Below are 27666 nucleotides of genomic sequence, written 5' to 3' on the forward strand. Positions count from 1 at the left end.
GCTTCTCTAGAATGGCAACAAGTGAGTGGCTTTATGTGGCATAGAGATACGAGAGGTGTTTTCGTGTTGTACTATAGCTTCATTTTCAAGGAAAACGTTTAAAATCGTGTCAGGATGGCCGAGTGGTCTAAGGCGTAAGATTTAAGCTCTGATCGTCGTATGAGGGCGTGTGTTCGAACCCCACTTCTGACAACGATTTGTTTCATTTTAATAACTTGTATCTCATACTCAGGAAAGGCTTTTCTAGTATGGCAACAAGTGAGTGGGTTTATGTGGCATAGAGATACGAGAGGTATTTTCGTGTTGTACTATAGCTTCATTTTCAAGGAAAACGTTTAAAATCGTGTCAGGATGGCCGAGTGGTCTAAGGCGTCAGATTTAAGCTCTGATCCTCGTATGAGGGCGTGGGTTCGAACCCCACTTCTGACAACGATTTGTTTCATTTTAATAACTTGTATCTCATACTCAGGATAGGCTTCTCAAGAATGGCAACAAGTGAGTGGCTTTATGTGGCATAGAGATACGAGAGGTATTTTCGTGTTGTACTATAGCTTCATTTTCAAGGAAAACGTTTAAAATCCTGTCAGGATGGCCGAGTGGTCTAAGGCGTAAGATTTAAGCTCTGATCCTCGTATGAGGGCGTGGGTTCGAACCCCACTTCTGACAACGATTTGTTTCATTATAATAACTTGTATCTCATACTCAGGCAAGGCTTCTCTAGTAGGGCAACAAGTGAGTGGCTTTATGAAGCATAGATATACGAGCGGTATTTTGGTGTTGTACTATAGCTTCAATTTCAAGGAAAACATTAAAAAGCGTGTCAGGATGGTCAAGTGGTCTAAGGCGTCAGATTTAAGCTCTGATCCTCGTATGAGGGCGTGGGTTCGAACCCCACTTCTGACAACGATTTGTTTCATTATAATAACTTGTATCTCATACTCAGGCAAGGCTTCTCTAGTAGGGCAACAAGTGAGTGGCTTTATGTGGCATAGAGATACGAGAGGTATTTTGGTGTTGTACTATAACTTCATTTTCAAGGAAAACGTTTAAAAGCGTGTCAGGATGGCCGAGTGGTCTAAGGCGTCAGATTTAAGCTCTGATCCTCGTATGAGGGTGTGGGTTTGAACTCCACTTCTGACAACGATTTGTTTCATTTTAATAACTTGTATCTCAAACTCAGGAAAGGCTTCTCTAGAATGGCAACAAGTGAGTGGCTTTATGTGGCATAGAGATACGAGAGGTGTTTTCGTGTTGTACTATAGCTTCATTTTCAAGGAAAACGTTTAAAATCGTGTCAGGATGGCCGAGTGGTCTAAGGCGTAAGATTTAAGCTCTGATCGTCGTATGAGGGCGTGTGTTCGAACCCCACTTCTGACAACGATTTGTTTCATTTTAATAACTTGTATCTCATACTCAGGAAAGGCTTTTCTAGTATGGCAACAAGTGAGTGGGTTTATGTGGCTTAGAGATACGAGAGATATTTTGGTGTTGTACTATAGCTTCATTTTCAAGGAAAACGTTTAAAAGCGTGTCAGGATGGCCGAGTGGTCTAAGGCGTCAGATTTAAGCTCTGATCCTCGTATGAGGGCGTGGGTTCGAACCCCACTTCTGACAACGATTTGTTTCATTCTAATAACTTGTATCTCATACTCAGAAAAGGCTTCTCTAGAATGGCAACAAGTGAGTGGCTTTATGTGGCATAGAGATACGAGAGGTATTTTCGTGTTGTACTATAGCTTCATTTTCAAGGAAAACGTTTAAAATCGTGTCAGGATGGCCGAGTGGTCTAAGGCGTCAGATTTAAGCTCTGATCCTCGTATGAGGGCGTGGGTTCGAACCCCACTTCTGACAACGATTTGTTTCATTCTAATAACTTGTATCTCATACTCAGGAAAGGCTTCTCTAGTATGGCAACAAACGAGTGGCTTTATGTGGCATAGAGATACGAGAGGTATTTTGGTGTTGTACTATAGCTTCATTTTCAAGGAGATCGTTTATAAGCGTGTCAGGATGGCCGAGTGGTCTAAGGCGTCAGATTTAAGCTCTGATCCTCGTATGAGGGCGTGGTTTCGAACCCCACTTCTGACAACGATTTGTTTCATTTTAATAACTTGTATCTCATACTCAGGAAAGGCTTCTCTAGAATGGCAACAAGTGAGTGGCTTTATGTGGCATAGAGATACGAGAGGTATTTTCGTGTTGTACTATAGCTTCATTTTCAAGGAAAACGTTTAAAATCGTGTCAGGATGGCCGAGTGGTCTAAGGCGTCAAATTTAAGCTCTGATCCTCGTATGAGGGCGTGGGTTCGAACCCCACTTCTGACAACGATTTGTTTCATTTTAATAACTTGTATCTCATACTCAGGCAAGGCTTCTCTAGTAGGGCAACAAGTGAGTGGCTTTATGAAGCATAGAGATACGAGAGGTATTTTGGTGTTGTACTATAGGTTCATTTTCAAGGAGATCGTTTATAAGCGTGTCAGGATGGCCGAGTGGTCTAAGGCGTCAGATTTAAGCTCTGATCCTCGTATGAGGGCGTGGTTTCGAACCCCACTTCTGACAACGATTTGTTTCATTTTAATAACTTGTATCTCATACTCAGGAAAGGCTTCTCTAGAATGGCAACAAGTGAGTGGCTTTATGTGGCATAGAGATACGAGAGGTATTTTCGTGTTGTACTATAGCTTCATTTTCAAGGAAAACGTTTAAAATCGTGTCAGGATGGCCGAGTGGTCTAAGGCGTCAAATTTAAGCTCTGATCCTCGTATGAGGGCGTGGGTTCGAACCCCACTTCTGACAACGATTTGTTTCATTTTAATAACTTGTATCTCATACTCAGGCAAGGCTTCTCTAGTAGGGCAACAAGTGAGTGGCTTTATGAAGCATAGATATACGAGCGGTATTTTGGTGTTGTACTATAGCTTCATTTTCAAGGAAAACATTAAAAAGCGTGTCAGGATGGTCAAGTGGTCTAAGGCGTCAGATTTAAGCTCTGATCCTCGTATGAGGGCGTGGGTTCGAACCCCACTTCTGACACCGTTTTGTTTCATATTAATAATTTGTATCTCATACTCAGGAAAGGCTTTTCTAGTATGGCAACAAGTGAGTGGCTTTATGTGGCATAGAGATACGAGAGGTATTTTGGTGTTGTACTATAGCTTCATTTTCAAGGAAAACGTTTAAAAGCGTGTAAGGATGGCCGAGTGGTCTAAGGCGTCAGATTTAAGCTCTGATCCTCGTATGAGGGCGTGGGTTCGAACCCCACTTCTGACAACGATTTGTTTCATTTTAATAACTTGTATCTCATACTCAGGAAAGGCTTTTCTAGTATGGCAACAAGTGAGTGGGTTTATGTGGCATAGAGATACGAGAGGTATTTTGGTGTTGTACTATAGCTTCATTTTCAAGGAAAACGTTTAAAATCGTGTCAGGATGGCCGAGTGGTCTAAGGCGTCAGATTTAAGCTCTGATCCTCGTATGAGGGCGTGGGTTCGAACCCCACTTCTGACAACGATTTGTTTCATTCTAATAACTTGTATCTCATACTCAGGAAAGGCTTCTCTAGTATGGCAACAAACGAGTGGCTTTATGTGGCATAGAGATACGAGAGGTATTTTGGTGTTGTACTATAGCTTCATTTTCAAGGAGATCGTTTATAAGCGTGTCAGGATGGCCGAGTGGTCTAAGGCGTCAGATTTAAGCTCTGATCCTCGTATGAGGGCGTGGTTTCGAACCCCACTTCTGACAACGATTTGTTTCATTTTAATAACTTGTATCTCATACTCAGGAAAGGCTTCTCTAGAATGGCAACAAGTGAGTGGCTTTATGTGGCATAGAGATACGAGAGGTATTTTCGTGTTGTACTATAGCTTCATTTTCAAGGAAAACGTTTAAAATCGTGTCAGGATGGCCGAGTGGTCTAAGGCGTCAGATTTAAGCTCTGATCCTCGTATGAGGGCGTGGGTTCGAACCCCACTTCTGACAACGATTTGTTTCATTCTAATAACTTGTATCTCATACTCAGGAAAGGCTTCTCTAGTATGGCAACAAACGAGTGGCTTTATGTGGCATAGAGATACGAGAGGTATTTTGGTGTTGTACTATAGCTTCATTTTCAAGGAGATCCTTTATAAGCGTGTCAGGATGGCCGAGTGGTCTAAGGCGTCAGATTTAAGCTCTGATCCTCGTATGAGGGCGTGGTTTCGAACCCCACTTCTGACAACGATTTGTTTCATTTTAATAACTTGTATCTCATACTCAGGAAAGGCTTCTCTAGAATGGCAACAAGTGAGTGGCTTTATGTGGCATAGAGATACGAGAGGTATTTTCGTGTTGTACTATAGCTTCATTTTCAAGGAAAACGTTTAAAATCGTGTCAGGATGGCCGAGTGGTCTAAGGCGTAAGATTTAAGCTCTGATCCTCGTATGAGGGCGTGGGTTCGAACCCCACTTCTGACAACGATTTGTTTCATTTTAATAACTTGTATCTCATACTCAGGAAAGGCTTTTCTAGTATGGCAACAAGTGAGTGGGTTTATGTGGCTTAGAGATACGAGAGGTATTTTGGTGTTGTTCTATAGCTTCATTTTCAAGGAAAACGTTTAAAAGCGTGTCAGGATGGCCGAGTGGTCTAAGGCGTCAGATTTAAGCTCTGATCCTCGTATGAGGGCGTGGGTTCGAACCCCACTTCTGACAACGATTTGTTTCATTCTAATAACTTGTATCTCATACTCAGGAAAGGCTTCTCTAGTATGGCAACAAACGAGTGGCTTTATGTGGCACAGAGATACGAGAGGTATTTTGGTGTTGTACTATAGCTTCATTTTCAAGGAGATCGTTTATAAGCGTGTCAGGATGGCCGAGTGGTCTAAGCCGTCACATTTAAGCTCTGATCCTCGTATGAGGGCGTGGTTTCGAACCCCACTTCTGACAACGATTTGTTTCATTTTAATAACTTGTATCTCATACTCAGGAAAGGCTTCTCTAGAATGGCAACAAGTGAGTGGCTTTATGTGGCTTAGAGATACGAGAGGTATTTTCGTGTTGTACTATAGCTTCATTTTCAAGGAAAACGTTTAAAATCGTGTCAGGATGGCCGAGTGGTCTAAGGCGTAAGATTTAAGCTCTGATCCTCGTATGAGGGCGTGTGTTCGAACCCCACTTCTGACAACGATTTGTTTCATTCTAATAACTTGTATCTCATACTCAGGAAAGGCTTCTCTAGTATGGCAACAAACGAGTGGCTTTATGTGGCACAGAGATACGAGAGGTATTTTGGTGTTGTACTATAGCTTCATTTTCAAGGAGATCGTTTATAAGCGTGTCAGGATGGCCGAGTGGTCTAAGCCGTCACATTTAAGGTCTGATCCTCGTATGAGGGCGTGGGTGCGAACCCCACTTCTGACAACGATTTGTTTCATTTTAATAACTTGTATCTCATACTCAGGAAAGGCTTTACTATTATGGCAACAAGTGAGTGGGTTTATGTGGCATAGAGATACGAGAGGTATTTTCGTGTTGTACTATAGCTTCATTTTCAAGGAAAACGTTTAAAATCGTGTCAGGATGGCCGAGTGGTCTAAGGCGTAAGATTTAAGCTCTGACCCTCGTATGAGGGTGTGGGTTTGAACCCCACTTCTGACAACGATTTGTTTCATTTTAATAACTTGTTTCTCATACTCAGGAAAGACTTTTCTAGTATGGCAACAAGTGAGTGGGTTTATGTGGCTTAGAGATACGAGAGGTATTTTGGTGTTGTACTATAGCTTCATTTTCAAGGAAAACGTTTAAAAGCGTGTCAGGATGGCCGAGTGGTCTAAGGCGTCAGATTTAAGCTCTGATCCTCGTATGAGGGCGTGGGTTCGAACCCCACTTCTGACACCGTTTTGTTTCATATTAATAATTTGTATCTCATACTCAGGAAAGGCTTCTCTAGTATGGCAACAAACGAGTGGCTTTATGTGGCATAGAGATACGAGAGGTATTTTGGTGTTGTACTATAGCTTCATTTTCAAGGAGATCGTTTATAAGCGTGTCAGGATGGCCGAGTGGTCTAATGCGTCAGATTTAAGCTCTGATCCTCGTATGAGGGCGTGGTTTCGAACCCCACTTCTGACAACGATTTGTTTCATTTTAATAACTTGTATCTCATACTCAGGAAAGGCTTCTCTAGAATGGCAACAAGTGAGTGGCTTTATGTGGCATAGAGATACGAGAGGTATTTTCGTGTTGTACTATAGCTTCATTTTCAAGGAAAACGTTTAAAATCGTGTCAGGATGGCCGAGTGGTCTAAGGCGTAAGATTTAAGCTCTGATCCTCGTATGAGGGCGTGGGTTCGAACCCCACTTCTGACAACGATTTGTTTCATTCTAATAACTTGTATCTCATACTCAGGAAAGGCTTTTCTAGTATGGCAACAAGTGAGTGGCTTTATGTGGCACAGAGATACGAGAGGTATTTTGGTGTTGTACTATAGCTTCATTTTCAAGGAAAACGTTTATAAGCGTGTCAGGATGGCCGAGTGGTCTAAGGCGTCAGATTTAAGCTCTGATCCTCGTATGAGGGCGTGTGTTCGAACCCCACTTCTGACAACGATTTGTTTCATTTTAATAACTTGTATCTCATACTCAGGAAAGACTTTTCTAGTATGGCAACAAGTGAGTGGGTTTATGTGGCTTAGAGATACGAGAGGTATTTTGGTGTTGTACTATAGCTTCATTTTCAAGGAAAACGTTTAAAAGCGTGTCAGGATGGCCGAGTGGTCTAAGGCGTCAGATTTAAGCTCTGATCCTCGTATGAGGGCGTGGGTTCGAACCCCACTTCTGACAACGATTTGTTTCATTCTAATAACTTGTATCTCATACTCAGGAAAGGCTTCTCTAGAATGGCAACAAGTGAGTGGCTTTATGTGGCATAGAGATACGAGAGGTATTTTCGTGTTGTACTATAGCTTCATTTTCAAGGAAAACGTTTAAAATCGTGTCAGGATGGCCGAGTGGTCTAAGGCGTCAGATTTAAGCTCTGATCCTCGTATGAGGGCGTGGGTTCGAACCCCACTTCTGACAACGATTTGTTTCATTCTAATAACTTGTATCTCATACTCAGGAAAGGCTTCTCTAGTATGGCAACAAACGAGTGGCTTTATGTGGCATAGAGATACGAGAGGTATTTTGGTGTTGTACTATAGCTTCATTTTCAAGGAGATCGTTTATAAGCGTGTCAGGATGGCCGAGTGGTCTAAGGCGTCAGATTTAAGCTCTGATCCTCGTATGAGGGCATGGTTTCGAACCCCACTTCTGACAACGATTTGTTTCATTTTAATAACTTGTATCTCATACTCAGGAAAGGCTTCTCTAGAATGGCAACAAGTGAGTGGCTTTATGTGGCATAGAGATACGAGAGGTATTTTCGTGTTGTACTATAGCTTCATTTTCAAGGAAAACGTTTAAAATCGTGTCAGGATGGCCGAGTGGTCTAAGGCGTCAGATTTAAGGTCTGATCCTCGTATGAGGGCGTGGGTTCGAACCCCACTTCTGACAACGATTTGTTTCATTTTAATAACTTGTATCTCATACTCAGGCAAGGCTTCTCTAGTAGGGCAACAAGTGAGTGGCTTTATGAAGCATAGATATACGAGCGGTATTTTGGTGTTGTACTATAGCTTCATTTTCAAGGAAAACATTAAAAAGCGTGTCAGGATGGTCAAGTGGTCTACGGCGTCAGATTTAAGCTCTGATCCTCGTATGAGGGCGTGGGTTCGAACCCCACTTCTGACACCGTTTTGTTTCATATTAATAATTTGTATCTCATACTCAGGAAAGGCTTTTCTAGTATGGCAACAAGTGAGTGGCTTTATGTGGCATAGAGATACGAGAGGTATTTTGGTGTTGTACTATAGCTTCATTTTCAAGGAAAACGTTTAAAAGCGTGTAAGGATGGCCGAGTGGTCTAAGGCGTCAGATTTAAGCTCTGATCCTCGTATGAGGGCGTGGGTTCGAACCCCACTTCTGACAACGATTTGTTTCATTTTAATAACTTGTATCTCATACTCAGGAAAGGCTTTTCTAGTATGGCAACAAGTGAGTGGGTTTATGTGGCATAGAGATACGAGAGGTATTTTGGTGTTGTACTATAGCTTCATTTTCAAGGAAAACGTTTAAAATCGTGTCAGGATGGCCGAGTGGTCTAAGGCGTCAGATTTAAGCTCTGATCCTCGTATGAGGGCGTGGGTTCGAACCCCACTTCTGACAACGATTTGTTTCATTCTAATAACTTGTATCTCATACTCAGGAAAGGCTTCTCTAGTATGGCAACAAACGAGTGGCTTTATGTGGCATAGAGATACGAGAGGTATTTTGGTGTTGTACTATAGCTTCATTTTCAAGGAGATCGTTTATAAGCGTGTCAGGATGGCCGAGTGGTCTAAGGCGTCAGATTTAAGCTCTGATCCTCGTATGAGGGCGTGGTTTCGAACCCCACTTCTGACAACGATTTGTTTCATTTTAATAACTTGTATCTCATACTCAGGAAAGGCTTCTCTAGAATGGCAACAAGTGAGTGGCTTTATGTGGCATAGAGATACGAGAGGTATTTTCGTGTTGTACTATAGCTTCATTTTCAAGGAAAACGTTTAAAATCGTGTCAGGATGGCCGAGTGGTCTAAGGCGTCAGATTTAAGCTCTGATCCTCGTATGAGGGCGTGGGTTCGAACCCCACTTCTGACAACGATTTGTTTCATTCTAATAACTTGTATCTCATACTCAGGAAAGGCTTCTCTAGTATGGCAGATTTAAGCTCTGATCCTCGTATGAGGGCGTGGTTTCAAACCCCACTTCTGACAACGATTTGTTTCATTTTAATAACTTGTATCTCATACTCAGGAAAGGCTTCTCTAGAATGGCAACAAGTGAGTGGCTTTATGTGGCATAGAGATACGAGAGGTATTTTCGTGTTGTACTATAGCTTCATTTTCAAGGAAAACGTTTAAAAGCGTGTCAGGATGGCCGAGTGGTCTAAGGCGTAAGATTTAAGCTCTGATCCTCGTATGAGGGCGTGTGTTCGAACCCCACTTCTGACAACGATTTGTTTCATTTTAATAACTTGTATCTCATACTCAGGAAAGACTTTTCTAGTATGGTAACAAGTGAGTGGCTTTATGTGGCACAGAGATACGAGAGGTATTTTGGTGTTGTACTATAGCTTCATTTTCAAGGAAAACGTTTATAAGCGTGTCAGGATGGCCGAGTGGTCTAAGGCGTCAGATTTAAGCTCTGATCCTCGTATGAGGGCGTGTGTTCGAACCCCACTTCTGACAACGATTTGTTTCATTTTAATAACTTGTATCTCATACTCAGGAAAGACTTTTCTAGTATGGCAACAAGTGAGTGGGTTTATGTGGCTTAGAGATACGAGAGGTATTTTGGTGTTGTACTATAGCTTCATTTTCAAGGAAAACGTTTAAAAGCGTGTCAGGATGGCCGAGTGGTCTAAGGCGTCAGATTTAAGCTCTGATCCTCGTATGAGGGCGTGGGTTCGAACCCCACTTCTGACAACGATTTGTTTCATTCTAATAACTTGTATCTCATACTCAGGAAAGGCTTCTCTAGAATGGCAACAAGTGAGTGGCTTTATGTGGCATAGAGATACGAGAGGTATTTTCGTGTTGTACTATAGCTTCATTTTCAAGGAAAACGTTTAAAATCGTGTCAGGATGGCCGAGTGGTCTAAGGCGTCAGATTTAAGCTCTGATCCTCGTATGAGGGCGTGGGTTCGAACCCCACTTCTGACAACGATTTGTTTCATTCTAATAACTTGTATCTCATACTCAGGAAAGGCTTCTCTAGTATGGCAACAAACGAGTGGCTTTATGTGGCATAGAGATACGAGAGGTATTTTGGTGTTGTACTATAGCTTCATTTTCAAGGAGATCGTTTATAAGCGTGTCAGGATGGCCGAGTGGTCTAAGGCGTCAGATTTAAGCTCTGATCCTCGTATGAGGGCATGGTTTCGAACCCCACTTCTGACAACGATTTGTTTCATTTTAATAACTTGTATCTCATACTCAGGAAAGGCTTCTCTAGAATGGCAACAAGTGAGTGGCTTTATGTGGCATAGAGATACGAGAGGTATTTTCGTGTTGTACTATAGCTTCATTTTCAAGGAAAACGTTTAAAATCGTGTCAGGATGGCCGAGTGGTCTAAGGCGTCAGATTTAAGGTCTGATCCTCGTATGAGGGCGTGGGTTCGAACCCCACTTCTGACAACGATTTGTTTCATTTTAATAACTTGTATCTCATACTCAGGCAAGGCTTCTCTAGTAGGGCAACAAGTGAGTGGCTTTATGAAGCATAGATATACGAGCGGTATTTTGGTGTTGTACTATAGCTTCATTTTCAAGGAAAACATTAAAAAGCGTGTCAGGATGGTCAAGTGGTCTACGGCGTCAGATTTAAGCTCTGATCCTCGTATGAGGGCGTGGGTTCGAACCCCACTTCTGACACCGTTTTGTTTCATATTAATAATTTGTATCTCATACTCAGGAAAGGCTTTTCTAGTATGGCAACAAGTGAGTGGCTTTATGTGGCATAGAGATACGAGAGGTATTTTGGTGTTGTACTATAGCTTCATTTTCAAGGAAAACGTTTAAATGCGTGTAAGGATGGCCGAGTGGTCTAAGGCGTCAGATTTAAGCTCTGATCCTCGTATGAGGGCGTGGGTTCGAACCCCACTTCTGACAACGATTTGTTTCATTTTAATAACTTGTATCTCATACTCAGGAAAGGCTTTTCTAGTATGGCAACAAGTGAGTGGGTTTATGTGGCATAGAGATACGAGAGGTATTTTGGTGTTGTACTATAGCTTCATTTTCAAGGAAAACGTATAAAATCGTGTCAGGATGGCCGAGTGGTCTAAGGCGTCAGATTTAAGCTCTGATCCTCGTATGAGGGCGTGGGTTCGAACCCCACTTCTGACAACGATTTGTTTCATTCTAATAACTTGTATCTCATACTCAGGAAAGGCTTCTCTAGTATGGCAACAAACGAGTGGCTTTATGTGGCATAGAGATACGAGAGGTATTTTGGTGTTGTACTATAGCTTCATTTTCAAGGAGATCGTTTATAAGCGTGTCAGGATGGCCGAGTGGTCTAAGGCGTCAGATTTAAGCTCTGATCCTCGTATGAGGGCGTGGTTTCGAACCCCACTTCTGACAACGATTTGTTTCATTTTAATAACTTGTATCTCATACTCAGGAAAGGCTTCTCTAGAATGGCAACAAGTGAGTGGCTTTATGTGGCATAGAGATACGAGAGGTATTTTCGTGTTGTACTATAGCTTCATTTTCAAGGAAAACGTTTAAAATCGTGTCAGGATGGCCGAGTGGTCTAAGGCGTCAGATTTAAGCTCTGATCCTCGTATGAGGGCGTGGGTTCGAACCCCACTTCTGACAACGATTTGTTTCATTCTAATAACTTGTATCTCATACTCAGGAAAGGCTTCTCTAGTATGGCAGATTTAAGCTCTGATCCTCGTATGAGGGCGTGGTTTCAAACCCCACTTCTGACAACGATTTGTTTCATTTTAATAACTTGTATCTCATACTCAGGAAAGGCTTCTCTAGAATGGCAACAAGTGAGTGGCTTTATGTGGCATAGAGATACGAGAGGTATTTTCGTGTTGTACTATAGCTTCATTTTCAAGGAAAACGTTTAAAAGCGTGTCAGGATGGCCGAGTGGTCTAAGGCGTAAGATTTAAGCTCAGATCCTCGTATGAGGGCGTGTGTTCGAACCCCACTTCTGACAACGATTTGTTTCATTTTAATAACTTGTATCTCATACTCAGGAAAGACTTTTCTAGTATGGTAACAAGTGAGTGGCTTTATGTGGCATAGAGATACGAGAGGTATTTTGGTGTTGTACTATAGCTTCATTTTCAAGGAAAACGTTTAAAAGCGTGTCAGGATGGCCGAGTGGTCTAAGGCGTCAGATTTAAGCTCTGATCCTCGTATGAGGGCGTGGTTTCGAACCCCACTTCTGACAACGATTTGTTTCATTTTAATAACTTGTATCTCATACTCAGGAAAGGCTTCTCTAGAATGGCAACAAGTGAGTGGCTTTATGTGGCATAGAGATACGAGAGGTATTTTCGTGTTGTACTATAGCTTCATTTTCAAGGAAAACGTTTAAAATCGTGTCAGGATGGCCGAGTGGTCTAAGGCGTAAGATTTAAGCTCTGATCCTCGTATGAGGGCGTGGGTTCGAACCCCACTTCTGACAACGATTTGTTTCATTCTAATAACTTGTATCTCATACTCAGGAAAGGCTTCTCTAGTATGGCAACAAGTGAGTGGCTTTATGTGGCACAGAGATACGAGAGGTATTTTGGTGTTGTACTATAGCTTCATTTTCAAGGAAAACGTTTATAAGCGTGTCAGGATGGCCGAGTGGTCTAAGGCGTCAGATTTAAGCTCTGATCCTCGTATGAGGGCGTGTGTTCGAACCCCACTTCTGACAACGATTTGTTTCATTTTAATAACTTGTATCTCATACTCAGGAAAGACTTTTCTAGTATGGCAACAAGTGAGTGGGTTTATGTGGCTTAGAGATACGAGAGGTATTTTGGTGTTGTACTATAGCTTCATTTTCAAGGAAAACGTTTAAAAGCGTGTCAGGATGGCCGAGTGGTCTAAGGCGTCAGATTTAAGCTCTGATCCTCGTATGAGGGCGTGGGTTCGAACCCCACTTCTGACAACGATTTGTTTCATTCTAATAACTTGTATCTCATACTCAGGAAAGGCTTCTCTAGAATGGCAACAAGTGAGTGGCTTTATGTGGCATAGAGATACGAGAGGTATTTTCGTGTTGTACTATAGCTTCATTTTCAAGGAAAACGTTTAAAATCGTGTCAGGATGGCCGAGTGGTCTAAGGCGTCAGATTTAAGCTCTGATCCTCGTATGAGGGCGTGGGTTCGAACCCCACTTCTGACAACGATTTGTTTCATTCTAATAACTTGTATCTCATACTCAGGAAAGGCTTCTCTAGTATGGCAACAAACGAGTGGCTTTATGTGGCATAGAGATACGAGAGGTATTTTGGTGTTGTACTATAGCTTCATTTTCAAGGAAAACGTTTAAAATCGTGTCAGGATGGCCGAGTGGTCTAAGGCGTCAGATTTAAGCTCTGATCCTCGTATGAGGGCGTGGTTTCGAACCCCACTTCTGACAACGATTTGTTTCATTTTAATAACTTGTATCTCATACTCAGGAAAGGCTTCTCTAGAATGGCAACAAGTGAGTGGCTTTATGTGGCATAGAGATACGAGAGGTATTTTCGTGTTGTACTATAGCTTCATTTTCAAGGAAAACGTTTAAAATCGTGTCAGGATGGCCGAGTGGTCTAAGGCGTCAGATTTAAGCTCTGATCCTCGTATGAGGGCGTGGGTTCGAACCCCACTTCTGACAACGATTTGTTTCATTCTAATAACTTGTATCTCATACTCAGGAAAGGCTTCTCTAGTATGGCAGATTTAAGCTCTGATCCTCGTATGAGGGCGTGGTTTCAAACCCCACTTCTGACAACGATTTGTTTCATTTTAATAACTTGTATCTCATACTCAGGAAAGGCTTCTCTAGAATGGCAACAAGTGAGTGGCTTTATGTGGCATAGAGATACGAGAGGTATTTTCGTGTTGTACTATAGCTTCATTTTCAAGGAAAACGTTTAAAAGCGTGTCAGGATGGCCGAGTGGTCTAAGGCGTAAGATTTAAGCTCTGATCCTCGTATGAGGGCGTGTGTTCGAACCCCACTTCTGACAACGATTTGTTTCATTTTAATAACTTGTATCTCATACTCAGGAAAGACTTTTCTAGTATGGTAACAAGTGAGTGGCTTTATGTGGCATAGAGATACGAGAGGTATTTTCGTGTTGTACTATAGCTTCATTTTCAAGGAAAACGTTTAAAATCGTGTCAGGATGGCCGAGTGGTCTAAGGCGTAAGATTTATGCTCTGATCCTCGTATGAGGGCGTGGGTTCGAACCCCACTTCTGACAACGATTTGTTTCATTCTAATAACTTGTATCTCATACTCAGGAAAGGCTTCTCTAGTATGGCAACAAGTGAGTGGCTTTATGTGGCACAGAGATACGAGAGGTATTTTGGTGTTGTACTATAGCTTCATTTTCAAGGAAAACGTTTATAAGCGTGTCAGGATGGCCGAGTGGTCTAAGGCGTCAGATTTAAGCTCTGATCCTCGTATGAGGGCGTGTGTTCGAACCCCACTTCTGACAACGATTTGTTTCATTTTAATAACTTGTATCTCATACTCAGGAAAGACTTTTCTAGTATGGCAACAAGTGAGTGGGTTTATGTGGCTTAGAGATACGAGAGGTATTTTGGTGTTGTACTATAGCTTCATTTTCAAGGAAAACGTTTAAAAGCGTGTCAGGATGGCCGAGTGGTCTAAGGCGTCAGATTTAAGCTCTGATCCTCGTATGAGGGCGTGGGTTCGAACCCCACTTCTGACAACGATTTGTTTCATTCTAATAACTTGTATCTCATACTCAGGAAAGGCTTCTCTAGAATGGCAACAAGTGAGTGGCTTTATGTGGCATAGAGATACGAGAGGTATTTTCGTGTTGTACTATAGCTTCATTTTCAAGGAAAACGTTTAAAATCGTGTCAGGATGGCCGAGTGGTCTAAGGCGTCAGATTTAAGCTCTGATCCTCGTATGAGGGCGTGGGTTCGAACCCCACTTCTGACAACGATTTGTTTCATTCTAATAACTTGTATCTCATACTCAGGAAAGGCTTCTCTAGTATGGCAACAAACGAGTGGCTTTATGTGGCATAGAGATACGAGAGGTATTTTGGTGTTGTACTATAGCTTCATTTTCAAGGAGATCGTTTATAAGCGTGTCAGGATGGCCGAGTGGTCTAAGGCGTCAGATTTAAGCTCTGATCCTCGTATGAGGGCGTGGTTTCGAACCCCACTTCTGACAACGATTTGTTTCATTTTAATAACTTGTATCTCATACTCAGGAAAGGCTTCTCTAGAATGGCAACAAGTGAGTGGCTTTATGTGGCATAGAGATACGAGAGGTATTTTCGTGTTGTACTATAGCTTCATTTTCAAGGAAAACGTTTAAAATCGTGTCAGGATGGCCGAGTGGTCTAAGGCGTCAGATTTAAGCTCTGATCCTCGTATGAGGGCGTGGGTTCGAACCCCACTTCTGACAACGATTTGTTTCATTTTAATAACTTGTATCTCATACTCAGGCAAGGCTTCTCTAGTAGGGCAACAAGTGAGTGGCTTTATGAAGCATAGATATACGAGCGGTATTTTGGTGTTGTACTATAGCTTCATTTTCAAGGAAAACATTAAAAAGCGTGTCAGGATGGTCAAGTGGTCTAAGGCGTCAGATTTAAGCTCTGATCCTCGTATGAGGGCGTGGGTTCGAACCCCACTTCTGACACCGTTTTGTTTCATATTAATAATTTGTATCTCATACTCAGGAAAGGCTTTTCTAGTATGGCAACAAGTGAGTGGCTTTATGTGGCATAGAGATACGAGAGGTATTTTGGTGTTGTACTATAGCTTCATTTTCAAGGAAAACGTTTAAAAGCGTGTAAGGATGGCCGAGTGGTCTAAGGCGTCAGATTTAAGCTCTGATCCTCGTATGAGGGCGTGGGTTCGAACCCCACTTCTGACAACGATTTGTTTCATTTTAATAACTTGTATCTCATACTCAGGAAAGGCTTTTCTAGTATGGCAACAAGTGAGTGGGTTTATGTGGCATAGAGATACGAGAGGTATTTTGGTGTTGTACTATAGCTTCATTTTCAAGGAAAACGTTTAAAATCGTGTCAGGATGGCCGAGTGGTCTAAGGCGTCAGATTTAAGCTCTGATCCTCGTATGAGGGCGTGGGTTCGAACCCCACTTCTGACAACGATTTGTTTCATTCTAATAACTTGTATCTCATAGTCAGGAAAGGCTTCTCTAGTATGGCAACAAACGAGTGGCTTTATGTGGCATAGAGATACGAGAGGTATTTTGGTGTTGTACTATAGCTTCATTTTCAAGGAGATCGTTTATAAGCGTGTCAGGATGGCCGAGTGGTCTAAGGCGTCAGATTTAAGCTCTGATCCTCGTATGAGGGCGTGGTTTCGAACCCCACTTCTGACAACGATTTGTTTCATTTTAATAACTTGTATCTCATACTCAGGAAAGGCTTCTCTAGAATGGCAACAAGTGAGTGGCTTTATGTGGCATAGAGATACGAGAGGTATTTTCGTGTTGTACTATAGCTTCATTTTCAAGGAAAACGTTTAAAATCGTGTCAGGATGGCCGAGTGGTCTAAGGCGTCAGATTTAAGCTCTGATCCTCGTATGAGGGCGTGGGTTCGAACCCCACTTCTGACAACGATTTGTTTCATTCTAATAACTTGTATCTCATACTCAGGAAAGGCTTCTCTAGTATGGCAACAAACGAGTGGCTTTATGTGGCATAGAGATACGAGAGGTATTTTGGTGTTGTACTATAGCTTCATTTTCAAGGAGATCGTTTATAAGCGTGTCAGGATGGCCGAGTGGTCTAAGGCGTCAGATTTAAGCTCTGATCCTCGTATGAGGGCGTGGTTTCGAACCCCACTTCTGACAACGATTTGTTTCATTTTAATAACTTGTATCTCATACTCAGGAAAGGCTTCTCTAGAATGGCAACAAGTGAGTGGCTTTATGTGGCATAGAGATACGAGAGGTATTTTCGTGTTGTACTATAGCTTCATTTTCAAGGAAAACGTTTAAAATCGTGTCAGGATGGCCGAGTGGTCTAAGGCGTAAGATTTAAGCTCTGATCCTCGTATGAGGGCGTGGGTTCGAACCCCACTTCTGACAACGATTTGTTTCATTTTAATAACTTGTATCTCATACTCAGGAAAGGCTTTTCTAGTATGGCAACAAGTGAGTGGGTTTATGTGGCTTAGAGATACGAGAGGTATTTTGGTGTTGTTCTATAGCTTCATTTTCAAGGAAAACGTTTAAAAGCGTGTCAGGATGGCCGAGTGGTCTAAGGCGTCAGATTTAAGCTCTGATCCTCGTATGAGGGCGTGGGTTCGAACCCCACTTCTGACAACGATTTGTTTCATTCTAATAACTTGTATCTCATACTCAGGAAAGGCTTCTCTAGTATGGCAACAAACGAGTGGCTTTATGTGGCACAGAGATACGAGAGGTATTTTGGTGTTGTACTATAGCTTCATTTTCAAGGAGATCGTTTATAAGCGTGTCAGGATGGCCGAGTGGTCTAAGCCGTCACATTTAAGCTCTGATCCTCGTATGAGGGCGTGGTTTCGAACCCCACTTCTGACAACGATTTGTTTCATTTTAATAACTTGTATCTCATACTCAGGCAAGGCTTCTCTAGTAGGGCAACAAGTGAGTGGCTTTATGAAGCATAGATATACGAGCGGTATTTTGGTGTTGTACTATAGCTTCATTTTCAAGGAAAACATTAAAAAGCGTGTCAGGATGGTCAAGTGGTCTAAGGCGTCAGATTTAAGCTCTGATCCTCGTATGAGGGCGTGGGTTCGAACCCCACTTCTGACACCGTTTTGTTTCATATTAATAATTTGTATCTCATACTCAGGAAAGGCTTTTCTAGTATGGCAACAAGTGAGTGGCTTTATGTGGCATAGAGATACGAGAGGTATTTTGGTGTTGTACTATAGCTTCATTTTCAAGGAAAACGTTTAAAAGCGTGTAAGGATGGCCGAGTGGTCTAAGGCGTCAGATTTAAGCTCTGATCCTCGTATGAGGGCGTGGGTTCGAACCCCACTTCTGACAACGATTTGTTTCATTTTAATAACTTGTATCTCATACTCAGGAAAGGCTTTTCTAGTATGGCAACAAGTGAGTGGGTTTATGTGGCATAGAGATACGAGAGGTATTTTGGTGTTGTACTATAGCTTCATTTTCAAGGAAAACGTTTAAAATCGTGTCAGGATGGCCGAGTGGTCTAAGGCGTCAGATTTAAGCTCTGATCCTCGTATGAGGGCGTGGGTTCGAACCCCACTTCTGACAACGATTTGTTTCATTCTAATAACTTGTATCTCATACTCAGGAAAGGCTTCTCTAGTATGGCAACAAACGAGTGGCTTTATGTGGCATAGAGATACGAGAGGTATTTTGGTGTTGTACTATAGCTTCATTTTCAAGGAGATCGTTTATAAGCGTGTCAGGATGGCCGAGTGGTCTAAGGCGTCAGATTTAAGCTCTGATCCTCGTATGAGGGCGTGGTTTCGAACCCCACTTCTGACAACGATTTGTTTCATTTTAATAACTTGTATCTCATACTCAGGAAAGGCTTCTCTAGAATGGCAACAAGTGAGTGGCTTTATGTGGCATAGAGATACGAGAGGTATTTTCGTGTTGTACTATAGCTTCATTTTCAAGGAAAACGTTTAAAATCGTGTCAGGATGGCCGAGTGGTCTAAGGCGTCAGATTTAAGCTCTGATCCTCGTATGAGGGCGTGGGTTCGAACCCCACTTCTGACAACGATTTGTTTCATTCTAATAACTTGTATCTCATACTCAGGAAAGGCTTCTCTAGTATGGCAACAAACGAGTGGCTTTATGTGGCATAGAGATACGAGAGGTATTTTGGTGTTGTACTATAGCTTCATTTTCAAGGAGATCGTTTATAAGCGTGTCAGGATGGCCGAGTGGTCTAAGGCGTCAGATTTAAGCTCTGATCCTCGTATGAGGGCGTGGTTTCGAACCCCACTTCTGACAACGATTTGTTTCATTTTAATAACTTGTATCTCATACTCAGGAAAGGCTTCTCTAGAATGGCAACAAGTGAGTGGCTTTATGTGGCATAGAGATACGAGAGGTATTTTCGTGTTGTACTATAGCTTCATTTTCAAGGAAAACGTTTAAAATCGTGTCAGGATGGCCGAGTGGTCTAAGGCGTAAGATTTAAGCTCTGATCCTCGTATGAGGGCGTGGGTTCGAACCCCACTTCTGACAACGATTTGTTTCATTTTAATAACTTGTATCTCATACTCAGGAAAGGCTTTTCTAGTATGGCAACAAGTGAGTGGGTTTATGTGGCTTAGAGATACGAGAGGTATTTTGGTGTTGTTCTATAGCTTCATTTTCAAGGAAAACGTTTAAAAGCGTGTCAGGATGGCCGAGTGGTCTAAGGCGTCAGATTTAAGCTCTGATCCTCGTATGAGGGCGTGGGTTCGAACCCCACTTCTGACAACGATTTGTTTCATTCTAATAACTTGTATCTCATACTCAGGAAAGGCTTCTCTAGTATGGCAACAAACGAGTGGCTTTATGTGGCACAGAGATACGAGAGGTATTTTGGTGTTGTACTATAGCTTCATTTTCAAGGAGATCGTTTATAAGCGTGTCAGGATGGCCGAGTGGTCTAAGCCGTCACATTTAAGCTCTGATCCTCGTATGAGGGCGTGGTTTCGAACCCCACTTCTGACAACGATTTGTTTCATTTTAATAACTTGTATCTCATACTCAGGAAAGGCTTCTCTAGAATGGCAACAAGTGAGTGGCTTTATGTGGCATAGAGATACGAGAGGTATTTTCGTGTTGTACTATAGCTTCATTTTCAAGGAAAACGTTTAAAATCGTGTCAGGATGGCCGAGTGGTCTAAGGCGTAAGATTTAAGCTCTGATCCTCGTATGAGGGCGTGTGTTCGAACCCCACTTCTGACAACGATTTGTTTCATTCTAATAACTTGTATCTCATACTCAGGAAAGGCTTCTCTAGTATGGCAACAAACGAGTGGCTTTATGTGGCACAGAGATACGAGAGGTATTTTGGTGTTGTACTATAGCTTCATTTTCAAGGAGATCGTTTATAAGCGTGTCAGGATGGCCGAGTGGTCTAAGCCGTCACATTTAAGCTCTGATCCTCGTATGAGGGCGTGGTTTCGAACCCCACTTCTGACAACGATTTGTTTCATTTTAATAACTTGTATCTCATACTCAGGAAAGGCTTCTCTAGAATGGCAACAAGTGAGTGGCTTTATGTGGCATAGAGATACGAGAGGTATTTTCGTGTTGTACTATAGCTTCATTTTCAAGGAAAACGTTTAAAATCGTGTCAGGATGGCCGAGTGGTCTAAGGCGTAAGATTTAAGCTCTGATCCTCGTATGAGGGCGTGTGTTCTAACCCCACTTCTGACAACGATTTGTTTCATTTTAATAACTTGTTTCTCATACTCAGGAAAGACTTTTCTAGTATGGCAACAAGTGAGTGGGTTTATGTGGCTTAGAGATACGAGAGGTATTTTGGTGTTGTACTATAGCTTCATTTTCAAGGAAAACGTTTAAAAGCGTGTCAGGATGGCCGAGTGGTCTAAGGCGTCAGATTTAAGCTCTGATCCTCGTATGAGGGCGTGGGTTCGAACCCCACTTCTGACAACGATTTGTTTCATTCTAATAACTTGTATCTCATACTCAGGAAAGGCTTCTCTAGTATGGCAACAAACGAGTGGCTTTATGTGGCATAGAGATACGAGAGGTATTTTGGTGTTGTACTATAGCTTCATTTTCAAGGAGATCGTTTATAAGCGTGTCAGGATGGCCGAGTGGTCTAATGCGTCAGATTTAAGCTCTGATCCTCGTATGAGGGCGTGGTTTCGAACCCCACTTCTGACAACGATTTGTTTCATTTTAATAACTTGTATCTCATACTCAGGAAAGGCTTCTCTAGAATGGCAACAAGTGAGTGGCTTTATGTGGCATAGAGATACGAGAGGTATTTTCGTGTTGTACTATAGCTTCATTTTCAAGGAAAACGTTTAAAATCGTGTCAGGATGGCCGAGTGGTCTAAGGCGTAAGATTTAAGCTCTGATCCTCGTATGAGGGCGTGGGTTCGAACCCCACTTCTGACAACGATTTGTTTCATTCTAATAACTTGTATCTCATACTCAGGAAAGGCTTTTCTAGTATGGCAACAAGTGAGTGGCTTTATGTGGCACAGAGATACGAGAGGTATTTTGGTGTTGTACTATAGCTTCATTTTCAAGGAAAACGTTTATAAGCGTGTCAGGATGGCCGAGTGGTCTAAGGCGTCAGATTTAAGCTCTGATCCTCGTATGAGGGCGTGGTTTCGAACCCCACTTCTGACAACGATTTGTTTCATTCTAATAACTTGTATCTCATACTCAGGAAAGGCTTCTCTAGTATGGCAACAAACGAGTGGCTTTATGTGGCATAGAGATACGAGAGGTATTTTGGTGTTGTACTATAGCTTCATTTTCAAGGAGATCGTTTATAAGCGTGTCAGGATGGCCGAGTGGTCTAATGCGTCAGATTTAAGCTCTGATCCTCGTATGAGGGCGTGGTTTCGAACCCCACTTCTGACAACGATTTGTTTCATTTTAATAACTTGTATCTCATACTCAGGAAAGGCTTCTCTAGAATGGCAACAAGTGAGTGGCTTTATGTGGCATAGAGATACGAGAGGTATTTTCGTGTTGTACTATAGCTTCATTTTCAAGGAAAACGTTTAAAATCGTGTCAGGATGGCCGAGTGGTCTAAGGCGTCAGATTTAAGCTCTGATCCTCGTATGAGGGCGTGGGTTCGAACCCCACTTCTGACAACGATTTGTTTCATTTTAATAACTTGTATCTCATACTCAGGCAAGGCTTCTCTAGTAGGGCAACAAGTGAGTGGCTTTATGAAGCATAGATATACGAGCGGTATTTTGGTGTTGTACTATAGCTTCATTTTCAAGGAAAACATTAAAAAGCGTGTCAGGATGGTCAAGTGGTCTAAGGCGTCAGATTGAAGCTCTGATCCTCGTATGAGGGCGTGGGTTCGAACCCCACTTCTGACACCGTTTTGTTTCATATTAATAATTTGTATCTCATACTCAGGAAAGGCTTTTCTAGTATGGCAACAAGTGAGTGGCTTTATGTGGCATAGAGATACGAGAGGTATTTTGGTGTTGTACTATAGCTTCATTTTCAAGGAAAACGTTTAAAAGCGTGTAAGGATGGCCGAGTGGTCTAAGGCGTCAGATTTAAGCTCTGATCCTCGTATGAGGGCGTGGGTTCGAACCCCACTTCTGACAACGATTTGTTTCATTTTAATAACTTGTATCTCATACTCAGGAAAGGCTTTTCTAGTATGGCAACAAGTGAGTGGGTTTATGTGGCATAGAGATACGAGAGGTATTTTGGTGTTGTACTATAGCTTCATTTTCAAGGAAAACGTTTAAAATCGTGTCAGGATGGCCGAGTGGTCTAAGGCGTCAGATTTAAGCTCTGATCCTCGTATGAGGGCGTGGGTTCGAACCCCACTTCTGACAACGATTTGTTTCATTCTAATAACTTGTATCTCATACTCAGGAAAGGCTTCTCTAGTATGGCAACAAACGAGTGGCTTTATGTGGCATAGAGATACGAGAGGTATTTTGGTGTTGTACTATAGCTTCATTTTCAAGGAGATCGTTTATAAGCGTGTCAGGATGGCCGAGTGGTCTAAGGCGTCAGATTTAAGCTCTGATCCTCGTATGAGGGCGTGGTTTCGAACCCCACTTCTGACAACGATTTGTTTCATTTTAATAACTTGTATCTCATACTCAGGAAAGGCTTCTCTAGAATGGCAACAAGTGAGTGGCTTTATGTGGCATAGAGATACGAGAGGTATTTTCGTGTTGTACTATAGCTTCATTTTCAAGGAAAACGTTTAAAATCGTGTCAGGATGGCCGAGTGGTCTAAGGCGTAAGATTTAAGCTCTGATCCTCGTATGAGGGCGTGGGTTCGAACCCCACTTCTGACAACGATTTGTTTCATTTTAATAACTTGTATCTCATACTCAGGAAAGGCTTTTCTAGTATGGCAACAAGTGAGTGGGTTTATGTGGCTTAGAGATACGAGAGGTATTTTGGTGTTGTTCTATAGCTTCATTTTCAAGGAAAACGTTTAAAAGCGTGTCAGGATGGCCGAGTGGTCTAAGGCGTCAGATTTAAGCTCTGATCCTCGTATGAGGGCGTGGGTTCGAACCCCACTTCTGACAACGATTTGTTTCATTCTAATAACTTGTATCTCATACTCAGGAAAGGCTTCTCTAGTATGGCAACAAACGAGTGGCTTTATGTGGCACAGAGATACGAGAGGTATTTTGGTGTTGTACTATAGCTTCATTTTCAAGGAGATCGTTTATAAGCGTGTCAGGATGGCCGAGTGGTCTAAGCCGTCACATTTAAGCTCTGATCCTCGTATGAGGGCGTGGTTTCGAACCCCACTTCTGACAACGATTTGTTTCATTTTAATAACTTGTATCTCATACTCAGGAAAGGCTTCTCTAGAATGGCAACAAGTGAGTGGCTTTATGTGGCATAGAGATACGAGAGGTATTTTCGTGTTGTACTATAGCTTCATTTTCAAGGAAAACGTTTAAAATCGTGTCAGGATGGCCGAGTGGTCTAAGGCGTAAGATTTAAGCTCTGATCCTCGTATGAGGGCGTGTATTCTAACCCCACTTCTGACAACGATTTGTTTCATTTTAATAACTTGTTTCTCATACTCAGGAAAGACTTTTCTAGTATGGCAACAAGTGAGTGGGTTTATGTGGCTTAGAGATACGAGAGGTATTTGGGTGTTGTACTATAGCTTCATTTTCAAGGAAAACGTTTAAAAGCATGTCAGGATGGCCGAGTGGTCTAATGCGTCAGATTTAAGCTCTGATCCTCGTATGAGGGCGTGGTTTCGAACCCCACTTCTGACAACGATTTGTTTCATTTTAATAACTTGTATCTCATACTCAGGAAAGGCTTCTCTAGAATGGCAACAAGTGAGTGGCTTTATGTGGCATAGAGATACGAGAGGTATTTTCGTGTTGTACTATAGCTTCATTTTCAAGGAAAACGTTTAAAATCGTGTCAGGATGGCCGAGTGGTCTAAGGCGTAAGATTTAAGCTCTGATCCTCGTATGAGGGCGTGGGTTCGAACCCCACTTCTGACAACGATTTGTTTCATTCTAATAACTTGTATCTCATACTCAGGAAAGGCTTTTCTAGTATGGCAACAAGTGAGTGGCTTTATGTGGCACAGAGATACGAGAGGTATTTTGGTGTTGTACTATAGCTTCATTTTCAAGGAAAACGTTTATAAGCGTGTCAGGATGGCCGAGTGGTCTAAGGCGTCAGATTTAAGCTCTGATCCTCGTATGAGGGCGTGGTTTCGAACCCCACTTCTGACAACGATTTGTTTCATTCTAATAACTTGTATCTCATACTCAGGAAAGGCTTCTCTAGTATGGCAACAAACGAGTGGCTTTATGTGGCATAGAGATACGAGAGGTATTTTGGTGTTGTACTATAGCTTCATTTTCAAGGAGATCGTTTATAAGCGTGTCAGGATGGCCGAGTGGTCTAATGCGTCAGATTTAAGCTCTGATCCTCGTATGAGGGCGTGGTTTCGAACCCCACTTCTGACAACGATTTGTTTCATTTTAATAACTTGTATCTCATACTCAGGAAAGGCTTCTCTAGAATGGCAACAAGTGAGTGGCTTTATGTGGCATAGAGATACGAGAGGTATTTTCGTGTTGTACTATAGCTTCATTTTCAAGGAAAACGTTTAAAATCGTGTCAGGATGGCCGAGTGGTCTAAGGCGTCAGATTTAAGCTCTGATCCTCGTATGAGGGCGTGGGTTCGAACCCCACTTCTGACAACGATTTGTTTCATTTTAATAACTTGTATCTCATACTCAGGCAAGGCTTCTCTAGTAGGGCAACAAGTGAGTGGCTTTATGAAGCATAGATATACGAGCGGTATTTTGGTGTTGTACTATAGCTTCATTTTCAAGGAAAACATTAAAAAGCGTGTCAGGATGGTCAAGTGGTCTAAGGCGTCAGATTTAAGCTCTGATCCTCGTATGAGGGCGTGGGTTCGAACCCCACTTCTGACACCGTTTTGTTTCATATTAATAATTTGTATCTCATACTCAGGAAAGGCTTTTCTAGTATGGCAACAAGTGAGTGGCTTTATGTGGCATAGAGATACGAGAGGTATTTTGGTGTTGTACTATAGCTTCATTTTCAAGGAAAACGTTTAAAAGCGTGTAAGGATGGCCGAGTGGTCTAAGGCGTCAGATTTAAGCTCTGATCCTCGTATGAGGGCGTGGGTTCGAACCCCACTTCTGACAACGATTTGTTTCATTTTAATAACTTGTATCTCATACTCAGGAAAGGCTTTTCTAGTATGGCAACAAGTGAGTGGGTTTATGTGGCATAGAGATACGAGAGGTATTTTGGTGTTGTACTATAGCTTCATTTTCAAGGAAAACGTTTAAAAGCATGTCAGGATGGCCGAGTGGTCTAAGGCGTCAGATTTAAGCTCTGATCCTCGTATGAGGGCGTGGGTTCGAACCCCACTTCTGACAACGATTTGTTTCATTCTAATAACTTGTATCTCATACTCAGGAAAGGCTTCTCTAGTATGGCAACAAACGAGTGGCTTTATGTGGCATAGAGATACGAGAGGTATTTTGGTGTTGTACTATAGCTTCATTTTCAAGGAGATCGTTTATAAGCGTGTCAGGATGGCCGAGTGGTCTAATGCGTCAGATTTAAGCTCTGATCCTCGTATGAGGGCGTGGTTTCGAACCCCACTTCTGACAACGATTTGTTTCATTTTAATAACTTGTATCTCATACTCAGGAAAGGCTTCTCTAGAATGGCAACAAGTGAGTGGCTTTATGTGGCATAGAGATACGAGAGGTATTTTCGTGTTGTACTATAGCTTCATTTTCAAGGAAAACGTTTAAAATCGTGTCAGGATGGCCGAGTGGTCTAAGGCGTAAGATTTAAGCTCTGATCCTCGTATGAGGGCGTGGGTTCGAACCCCACTTCTGACAACGATTTGTTTCATTCTAATAACTTGTATCTCATACTCAGGAAAGGCTTTTCTAGTATGGCAACAAGTGAGTGGCTTTATGTGGCACAGAGATACGAGAGGTATTTTGGTGTTGTACTATAGCTTCATTTTCAAGGAAAACGTTTATAAGCGTGTCAGGATGGCCGAGTGGTCTAAGGCGTCAGATTTAAGCTCTGATCCTCGTATGAGGGCGTGGTTTCGAACCCCACTTCTGACAACGATTTGTTTCATTCTAATAACTTGTATCTCATACTCAGGAAAGGCTTCTCTAGTATGGCAACAAACGAGTGGCTTTATGTGGCATAGAGATACGAGAGGTATTTTGGTGTTGTACTATAGCTTCATTTTCAAGGAGATCGTTTATAAGCGTGTCAGGATGGCCGAGTGGTCTAATGCGTCAGATTTAAGCTCTGATCCTCGTATGAGGGCGTGGTTTCGAACCCCACTTCTGACAACGATTTGTTTCATTTTAATAACTTGTATCTCATACTCAGGAAAGGCTTCTCTAGAATGGCAACAAGTGAGTGGCTTTATGTGGCATAGAGATACGAGAGGTATTTTCGTGTTGTACTATAGCTTCATTTTCAAGGAAAACGTTTAAAATCGTGTCAGGATGGCCGAGTGGTCTAAGGCGTCAGATTTAAGCTCTGATCCTCGTATGAGGGCGTGGGTTCGAACCCCACTTCTGACAACGATTTGTTTCATTTTAATAACTTGTATCTCATACTCAGGCAAGGCTTCTCTAGTAGGGCAACAAGTGAGTGGCTTTATGAAGCATAGATATACGAGCGGTATTTTGGTGTTGTACTATAGCTTCATTTTCAAGGAAAACATTAAAAAGCGTGTCAGGATGGTCAAGTGGTCTAAGGCGTCAGATTTAAGCTCTGATCCTCGTATGAGGGCGTGGGTTCGAACCCCACTTCTGACACCGTTTTGTTTCATATTAATAATTTGTATCTCATACTCAGGAAAGGCTTTTCTAGTATGGCAACAAGTGAGTGGCTTTATGTGGCATAGAGATACGAGAGGTATTTTGGTGTTGTACTATAGCTTCATTTTCAAGGAAAACGTTTAAAAGCGTGTAAGGATGGCCGAGTGGTCTAAGGCGTCAGATTTAAGCTCTGATCCTCGTATGAGGGCGTGGGTTCGAACCCCACTTCTGACAACGATTTGTTTCATTTTAATAACTTGTATCTCATACTCAGGAAAGGCTTTTCTAGTATGGCAACAAGTGAGTGGGTTTATGTGGCATAGAGATAGGAGAGGTATTTTGGTGTTGTACTATAGCTTCATTTTCAAGGAAAACGTTTAAAATCGTGTCAGGATGGCCGAGTGGTCTAAGGCGTCAGATTTAAGCTCTGATCCTCGTATGAGGGCGTGGGTTCGAACCCCACTTCTGACAACGATTTGTTTCATTCTAATAACTTGTATCTCATACTCAGGAAAGGCTTCTCTAGTATGGCAACAAACGAGTGGCTTTATGTGGCATAGAGATACGAGAGGTATTTTGGTGTTGTACTATAGCTTCATTTTCAAGGAGATCGTTTATAAGCGTGTCAGGATGGCCGAGTGGTCTAAGGCGTCAGATTTAAGCTCTGATCCTCGTATGAGGGCGTGGTTTCGAACCCCACTTCTGACAACGATTTGTTTCATTTTAATAACTTGTATCTCATACTCAGGAAAGGCTTCTCTAGAATGGCAACAAGTGAGTGGCTTTATGTGGCATAGAGATACGAGAGGTATTTTC

General features: G+C 42.1%; 54 non-coding genes across 54 annotated transcripts; all 54 read left to right on the forward strand.

Annotated features, from left to right (window-relative positions):
- Nucleotides 1-345: 345 nt before the first annotated feature.
- On the forward strand, nt 346-429 carry TRNAL-UAA (transfer RNA leucine (anticodon UAA)). Its single transcript has one exon. It is a non-coding gene; the product is annotated as a tRNA-Leu (tRNA).
- A 390-nt stretch (nt 430-819) lies between these two features.
- TRNAL-UAA (transfer RNA leucine (anticodon UAA)) lies at nt 820-903 on the forward strand. Its single transcript has one exon. It is a non-coding gene; the product is annotated as a tRNA-Leu (tRNA).
- Nucleotides 904-1530: 627 nt separating this feature from the next.
- On the forward strand, nt 1531-1614 carry TRNAL-UAA (transfer RNA leucine (anticodon UAA)). Its single transcript has one exon. It is a non-coding gene; the product is annotated as a tRNA-Leu (tRNA).
- Nucleotides 1615-1767: 153 nt separating this feature from the next.
- On the forward strand, nt 1768-1851 carry TRNAL-UAA (transfer RNA leucine (anticodon UAA)). Its single transcript has one exon. It is a non-coding gene; the product is annotated as a tRNA-Leu (tRNA).
- Nucleotides 1852-2241: 390 nt separating this feature from the next.
- On the forward strand, nt 2242-2325 carry TRNAL-UAA (transfer RNA leucine (anticodon UAA)). The gene has a single exon. It is a non-coding gene; the product is annotated as a tRNA-Leu (tRNA).
- Nucleotides 2326-2715: 390 nt separating this feature from the next.
- On the forward strand, nt 2716-2799 carry TRNAL-UAA (transfer RNA leucine (anticodon UAA)). Its single transcript has one exon. It is a non-coding gene; the product is annotated as a tRNA-Leu (tRNA).
- Nucleotides 2800-2952: 153 nt separating this feature from the next.
- On the forward strand, nt 2953-3036 carry TRNAL-UAA (transfer RNA leucine (anticodon UAA)). Its single transcript has one exon. It is a non-coding gene; the product is annotated as a tRNA-Leu (tRNA).
- Nucleotides 3037-3189: 153 nt separating this feature from the next.
- TRNAL-UAA (transfer RNA leucine (anticodon UAA)) lies at nt 3190-3273 on the forward strand. The gene has a single exon. It is a non-coding gene; the product is annotated as a tRNA-Leu (tRNA).
- Nucleotides 3274-3426: 153 nt separating this feature from the next.
- Nucleotides 3427-3510, forward strand: TRNAL-UAA (transfer RNA leucine (anticodon UAA)). The gene has a single exon. It is a non-coding gene; the product is annotated as a tRNA-Leu (tRNA).
- Nucleotides 3511-3900: 390 nt separating this feature from the next.
- On the forward strand, nt 3901-3984 carry TRNAL-UAA (transfer RNA leucine (anticodon UAA)). Its single transcript has one exon. It is a non-coding gene; the product is annotated as a tRNA-Leu (tRNA).
- A 627-nt stretch (nt 3985-4611) lies between these two features.
- On the forward strand, nt 4612-4695 carry TRNAL-UAA (transfer RNA leucine (anticodon UAA)). Its single transcript has one exon. It is a non-coding gene; the product is annotated as a tRNA-Leu (tRNA).
- A 1101-nt stretch (nt 4696-5796) lies between these two features.
- On the forward strand, nt 5797-5880 carry TRNAL-UAA (transfer RNA leucine (anticodon UAA)). The gene has a single exon. It is a non-coding gene; the product is annotated as a tRNA-Leu (tRNA).
- An 864-nt stretch (nt 5881-6744) lies between these two features.
- Nucleotides 6745-6828, forward strand: TRNAL-UAA (transfer RNA leucine (anticodon UAA)). Its single transcript has one exon. It is a non-coding gene; the product is annotated as a tRNA-Leu (tRNA).
- Nucleotides 6829-6981: 153 nt separating this feature from the next.
- TRNAL-UAA (transfer RNA leucine (anticodon UAA)) lies at nt 6982-7065 on the forward strand. The gene has a single exon. It is a non-coding gene; the product is annotated as a tRNA-Leu (tRNA).
- A 390-nt stretch (nt 7066-7455) lies between these two features.
- On the forward strand, nt 7456-7539 carry TRNAL-UAA (transfer RNA leucine (anticodon UAA)). The gene has a single exon. It is a non-coding gene; the product is annotated as a tRNA-Leu (tRNA).
- Nucleotides 7540-7929: 390 nt separating this feature from the next.
- TRNAL-UAA (transfer RNA leucine (anticodon UAA)) lies at nt 7930-8013 on the forward strand. Its single transcript has one exon. It is a non-coding gene; the product is annotated as a tRNA-Leu (tRNA).
- Nucleotides 8014-8166: 153 nt separating this feature from the next.
- Nucleotides 8167-8250, forward strand: TRNAL-UAA (transfer RNA leucine (anticodon UAA)). The gene has a single exon. It is a non-coding gene; the product is annotated as a tRNA-Leu (tRNA).
- Nucleotides 8251-8640: 390 nt separating this feature from the next.
- TRNAL-UAA (transfer RNA leucine (anticodon UAA)) lies at nt 8641-8724 on the forward strand. Its single transcript has one exon. It is a non-coding gene; the product is annotated as a tRNA-Leu (tRNA).
- Nucleotides 8725-9467: 743 nt separating this feature from the next.
- TRNAL-UAA (transfer RNA leucine (anticodon UAA)) lies at nt 9468-9551 on the forward strand. The gene has a single exon. It is a non-coding gene; the product is annotated as a tRNA-Leu (tRNA).
- Nucleotides 9552-9704: 153 nt separating this feature from the next.
- Nucleotides 9705-9788, forward strand: TRNAL-UAA (transfer RNA leucine (anticodon UAA)). Its single transcript has one exon. It is a non-coding gene; the product is annotated as a tRNA-Leu (tRNA).
- A 390-nt stretch (nt 9789-10178) lies between these two features.
- Nucleotides 10179-10262, forward strand: TRNAL-UAA (transfer RNA leucine (anticodon UAA)). Its single transcript has one exon. It is a non-coding gene; the product is annotated as a tRNA-Leu (tRNA).
- A 390-nt stretch (nt 10263-10652) lies between these two features.
- TRNAL-UAA (transfer RNA leucine (anticodon UAA)) lies at nt 10653-10736 on the forward strand. The gene has a single exon. It is a non-coding gene; the product is annotated as a tRNA-Leu (tRNA).
- Nucleotides 10737-10889: 153 nt separating this feature from the next.
- Nucleotides 10890-10973, forward strand: TRNAL-UAA (transfer RNA leucine (anticodon UAA)). Its single transcript has one exon. It is a non-coding gene; the product is annotated as a tRNA-Leu (tRNA).
- A 390-nt stretch (nt 10974-11363) lies between these two features.
- TRNAL-UAA (transfer RNA leucine (anticodon UAA)) lies at nt 11364-11447 on the forward strand. The gene has a single exon. It is a non-coding gene; the product is annotated as a tRNA-Leu (tRNA).
- Nucleotides 11448-12664: 1217 nt separating this feature from the next.
- TRNAL-UAA (transfer RNA leucine (anticodon UAA)) lies at nt 12665-12748 on the forward strand. Its single transcript has one exon. It is a non-coding gene; the product is annotated as a tRNA-Leu (tRNA).
- A 153-nt stretch (nt 12749-12901) lies between these two features.
- On the forward strand, nt 12902-12985 carry TRNAL-UAA (transfer RNA leucine (anticodon UAA)). Its single transcript has one exon. It is a non-coding gene; the product is annotated as a tRNA-Leu (tRNA).
- A 390-nt stretch (nt 12986-13375) lies between these two features.
- Nucleotides 13376-13459, forward strand: TRNAL-UAA (transfer RNA leucine (anticodon UAA)). Its single transcript has one exon. It is a non-coding gene; the product is annotated as a tRNA-Leu (tRNA).
- Nucleotides 13460-13965: 506 nt separating this feature from the next.
- Nucleotides 13966-14049, forward strand: TRNAI-UAU (transfer RNA isoleucine (anticodon UAU)). The gene has a single exon. It is a non-coding gene; the product is annotated as a tRNA-Ile (tRNA).
- Nucleotides 14050-14439: 390 nt separating this feature from the next.
- On the forward strand, nt 14440-14523 carry TRNAL-UAA (transfer RNA leucine (anticodon UAA)). The gene has a single exon. It is a non-coding gene; the product is annotated as a tRNA-Leu (tRNA).
- Nucleotides 14524-14676: 153 nt separating this feature from the next.
- On the forward strand, nt 14677-14760 carry TRNAL-UAA (transfer RNA leucine (anticodon UAA)). Its single transcript has one exon. It is a non-coding gene; the product is annotated as a tRNA-Leu (tRNA).
- A 390-nt stretch (nt 14761-15150) lies between these two features.
- TRNAL-UAA (transfer RNA leucine (anticodon UAA)) lies at nt 15151-15234 on the forward strand. Its single transcript has one exon. It is a non-coding gene; the product is annotated as a tRNA-Leu (tRNA).
- A 153-nt stretch (nt 15235-15387) lies between these two features.
- Nucleotides 15388-15471, forward strand: TRNAL-UAA (transfer RNA leucine (anticodon UAA)). The gene has a single exon. It is a non-coding gene; the product is annotated as a tRNA-Leu (tRNA).
- Nucleotides 15472-15624: 153 nt separating this feature from the next.
- On the forward strand, nt 15625-15708 carry TRNAL-UAA (transfer RNA leucine (anticodon UAA)). Its single transcript has one exon. It is a non-coding gene; the product is annotated as a tRNA-Leu (tRNA).
- Nucleotides 15709-15861: 153 nt separating this feature from the next.
- Nucleotides 15862-15945, forward strand: TRNAL-UAA (transfer RNA leucine (anticodon UAA)). Its single transcript has one exon. It is a non-coding gene; the product is annotated as a tRNA-Leu (tRNA).
- A 390-nt stretch (nt 15946-16335) lies between these two features.
- On the forward strand, nt 16336-16419 carry TRNAL-UAA (transfer RNA leucine (anticodon UAA)). The gene has a single exon. It is a non-coding gene; the product is annotated as a tRNA-Leu (tRNA).
- A 627-nt stretch (nt 16420-17046) lies between these two features.
- On the forward strand, nt 17047-17130 carry TRNAL-UAA (transfer RNA leucine (anticodon UAA)). The gene has a single exon. It is a non-coding gene; the product is annotated as a tRNA-Leu (tRNA).
- Nucleotides 17131-17520: 390 nt separating this feature from the next.
- Nucleotides 17521-17604, forward strand: TRNAL-UAA (transfer RNA leucine (anticodon UAA)). The gene has a single exon. It is a non-coding gene; the product is annotated as a tRNA-Leu (tRNA).
- A 153-nt stretch (nt 17605-17757) lies between these two features.
- On the forward strand, nt 17758-17841 carry TRNAL-UAA (transfer RNA leucine (anticodon UAA)). The gene has a single exon. It is a non-coding gene; the product is annotated as a tRNA-Leu (tRNA).
- Nucleotides 17842-17994: 153 nt separating this feature from the next.
- On the forward strand, nt 17995-18078 carry TRNAL-UAA (transfer RNA leucine (anticodon UAA)). The gene has a single exon. It is a non-coding gene; the product is annotated as a tRNA-Leu (tRNA).
- Nucleotides 18079-18468: 390 nt separating this feature from the next.
- TRNAL-UAA (transfer RNA leucine (anticodon UAA)) lies at nt 18469-18552 on the forward strand. Its single transcript has one exon. It is a non-coding gene; the product is annotated as a tRNA-Leu (tRNA).
- Nucleotides 18553-19179: 627 nt separating this feature from the next.
- TRNAL-UAA (transfer RNA leucine (anticodon UAA)) lies at nt 19180-19263 on the forward strand. Its single transcript has one exon. It is a non-coding gene; the product is annotated as a tRNA-Leu (tRNA).
- A 1101-nt stretch (nt 19264-20364) lies between these two features.
- Nucleotides 20365-20448, forward strand: TRNAL-UAA (transfer RNA leucine (anticodon UAA)). Its single transcript has one exon. It is a non-coding gene; the product is annotated as a tRNA-Leu (tRNA).
- A 1101-nt stretch (nt 20449-21549) lies between these two features.
- On the forward strand, nt 21550-21633 carry TRNAL-UAA (transfer RNA leucine (anticodon UAA)). The gene has a single exon. It is a non-coding gene; the product is annotated as a tRNA-Leu (tRNA).
- Nucleotides 21634-22023: 390 nt separating this feature from the next.
- Nucleotides 22024-22107, forward strand: TRNAL-UAA (transfer RNA leucine (anticodon UAA)). The gene has a single exon. It is a non-coding gene; the product is annotated as a tRNA-Leu (tRNA).
- Nucleotides 22108-22260: 153 nt separating this feature from the next.
- Nucleotides 22261-22344, forward strand: TRNAL-UAA (transfer RNA leucine (anticodon UAA)). The gene has a single exon. It is a non-coding gene; the product is annotated as a tRNA-Leu (tRNA).
- A 627-nt stretch (nt 22345-22971) lies between these two features.
- Nucleotides 22972-23055, forward strand: TRNAL-UAA (transfer RNA leucine (anticodon UAA)). Its single transcript has one exon. It is a non-coding gene; the product is annotated as a tRNA-Leu (tRNA).
- Nucleotides 23056-24630: 1575 nt separating this feature from the next.
- TRNAL-UAA (transfer RNA leucine (anticodon UAA)) lies at nt 24631-24714 on the forward strand. Its single transcript has one exon. It is a non-coding gene; the product is annotated as a tRNA-Leu (tRNA).
- A 153-nt stretch (nt 24715-24867) lies between these two features.
- TRNAL-UAA (transfer RNA leucine (anticodon UAA)) lies at nt 24868-24951 on the forward strand. Its single transcript has one exon. It is a non-coding gene; the product is annotated as a tRNA-Leu (tRNA).
- A 153-nt stretch (nt 24952-25104) lies between these two features.
- TRNAL-UAA (transfer RNA leucine (anticodon UAA)) lies at nt 25105-25188 on the forward strand. The gene has a single exon. It is a non-coding gene; the product is annotated as a tRNA-Leu (tRNA).
- A 153-nt stretch (nt 25189-25341) lies between these two features.
- TRNAL-UAA (transfer RNA leucine (anticodon UAA)) lies at nt 25342-25425 on the forward strand. Its single transcript has one exon. It is a non-coding gene; the product is annotated as a tRNA-Leu (tRNA).
- A 1101-nt stretch (nt 25426-26526) lies between these two features.
- TRNAL-UAA (transfer RNA leucine (anticodon UAA)) lies at nt 26527-26610 on the forward strand. Its single transcript has one exon. It is a non-coding gene; the product is annotated as a tRNA-Leu (tRNA).
- Nucleotides 26611-26763: 153 nt separating this feature from the next.
- Nucleotides 26764-26847, forward strand: TRNAL-UAA (transfer RNA leucine (anticodon UAA)). Its single transcript has one exon. It is a non-coding gene; the product is annotated as a tRNA-Leu (tRNA).
- Nucleotides 26848-27000: 153 nt separating this feature from the next.
- Nucleotides 27001-27084, forward strand: TRNAL-UAA (transfer RNA leucine (anticodon UAA)). The gene has a single exon. It is a non-coding gene; the product is annotated as a tRNA-Leu (tRNA).
- A 153-nt stretch (nt 27085-27237) lies between these two features.
- Nucleotides 27238-27321, forward strand: TRNAL-UAA (transfer RNA leucine (anticodon UAA)). Its single transcript has one exon. It is a non-coding gene; the product is annotated as a tRNA-Leu (tRNA).
- The last annotated feature ends 345 nt before the right edge of the window (nt 27322-27666 follow it).

Source organism: Phalangium opilio, unplaced genomic scaffold (assembly GCF_054372755.1).
Source record: "Phalangium opilio isolate 3A_F unplaced genomic scaffold, DU_Popi_V2 ptg000090l_1, whole genome shotgun sequence".
Lineage (NCBI taxonomy): Eukaryota > Metazoa > Arthropoda > Arachnida > Opiliones > Phalangiidae > Phalangium > Phalangium opilio.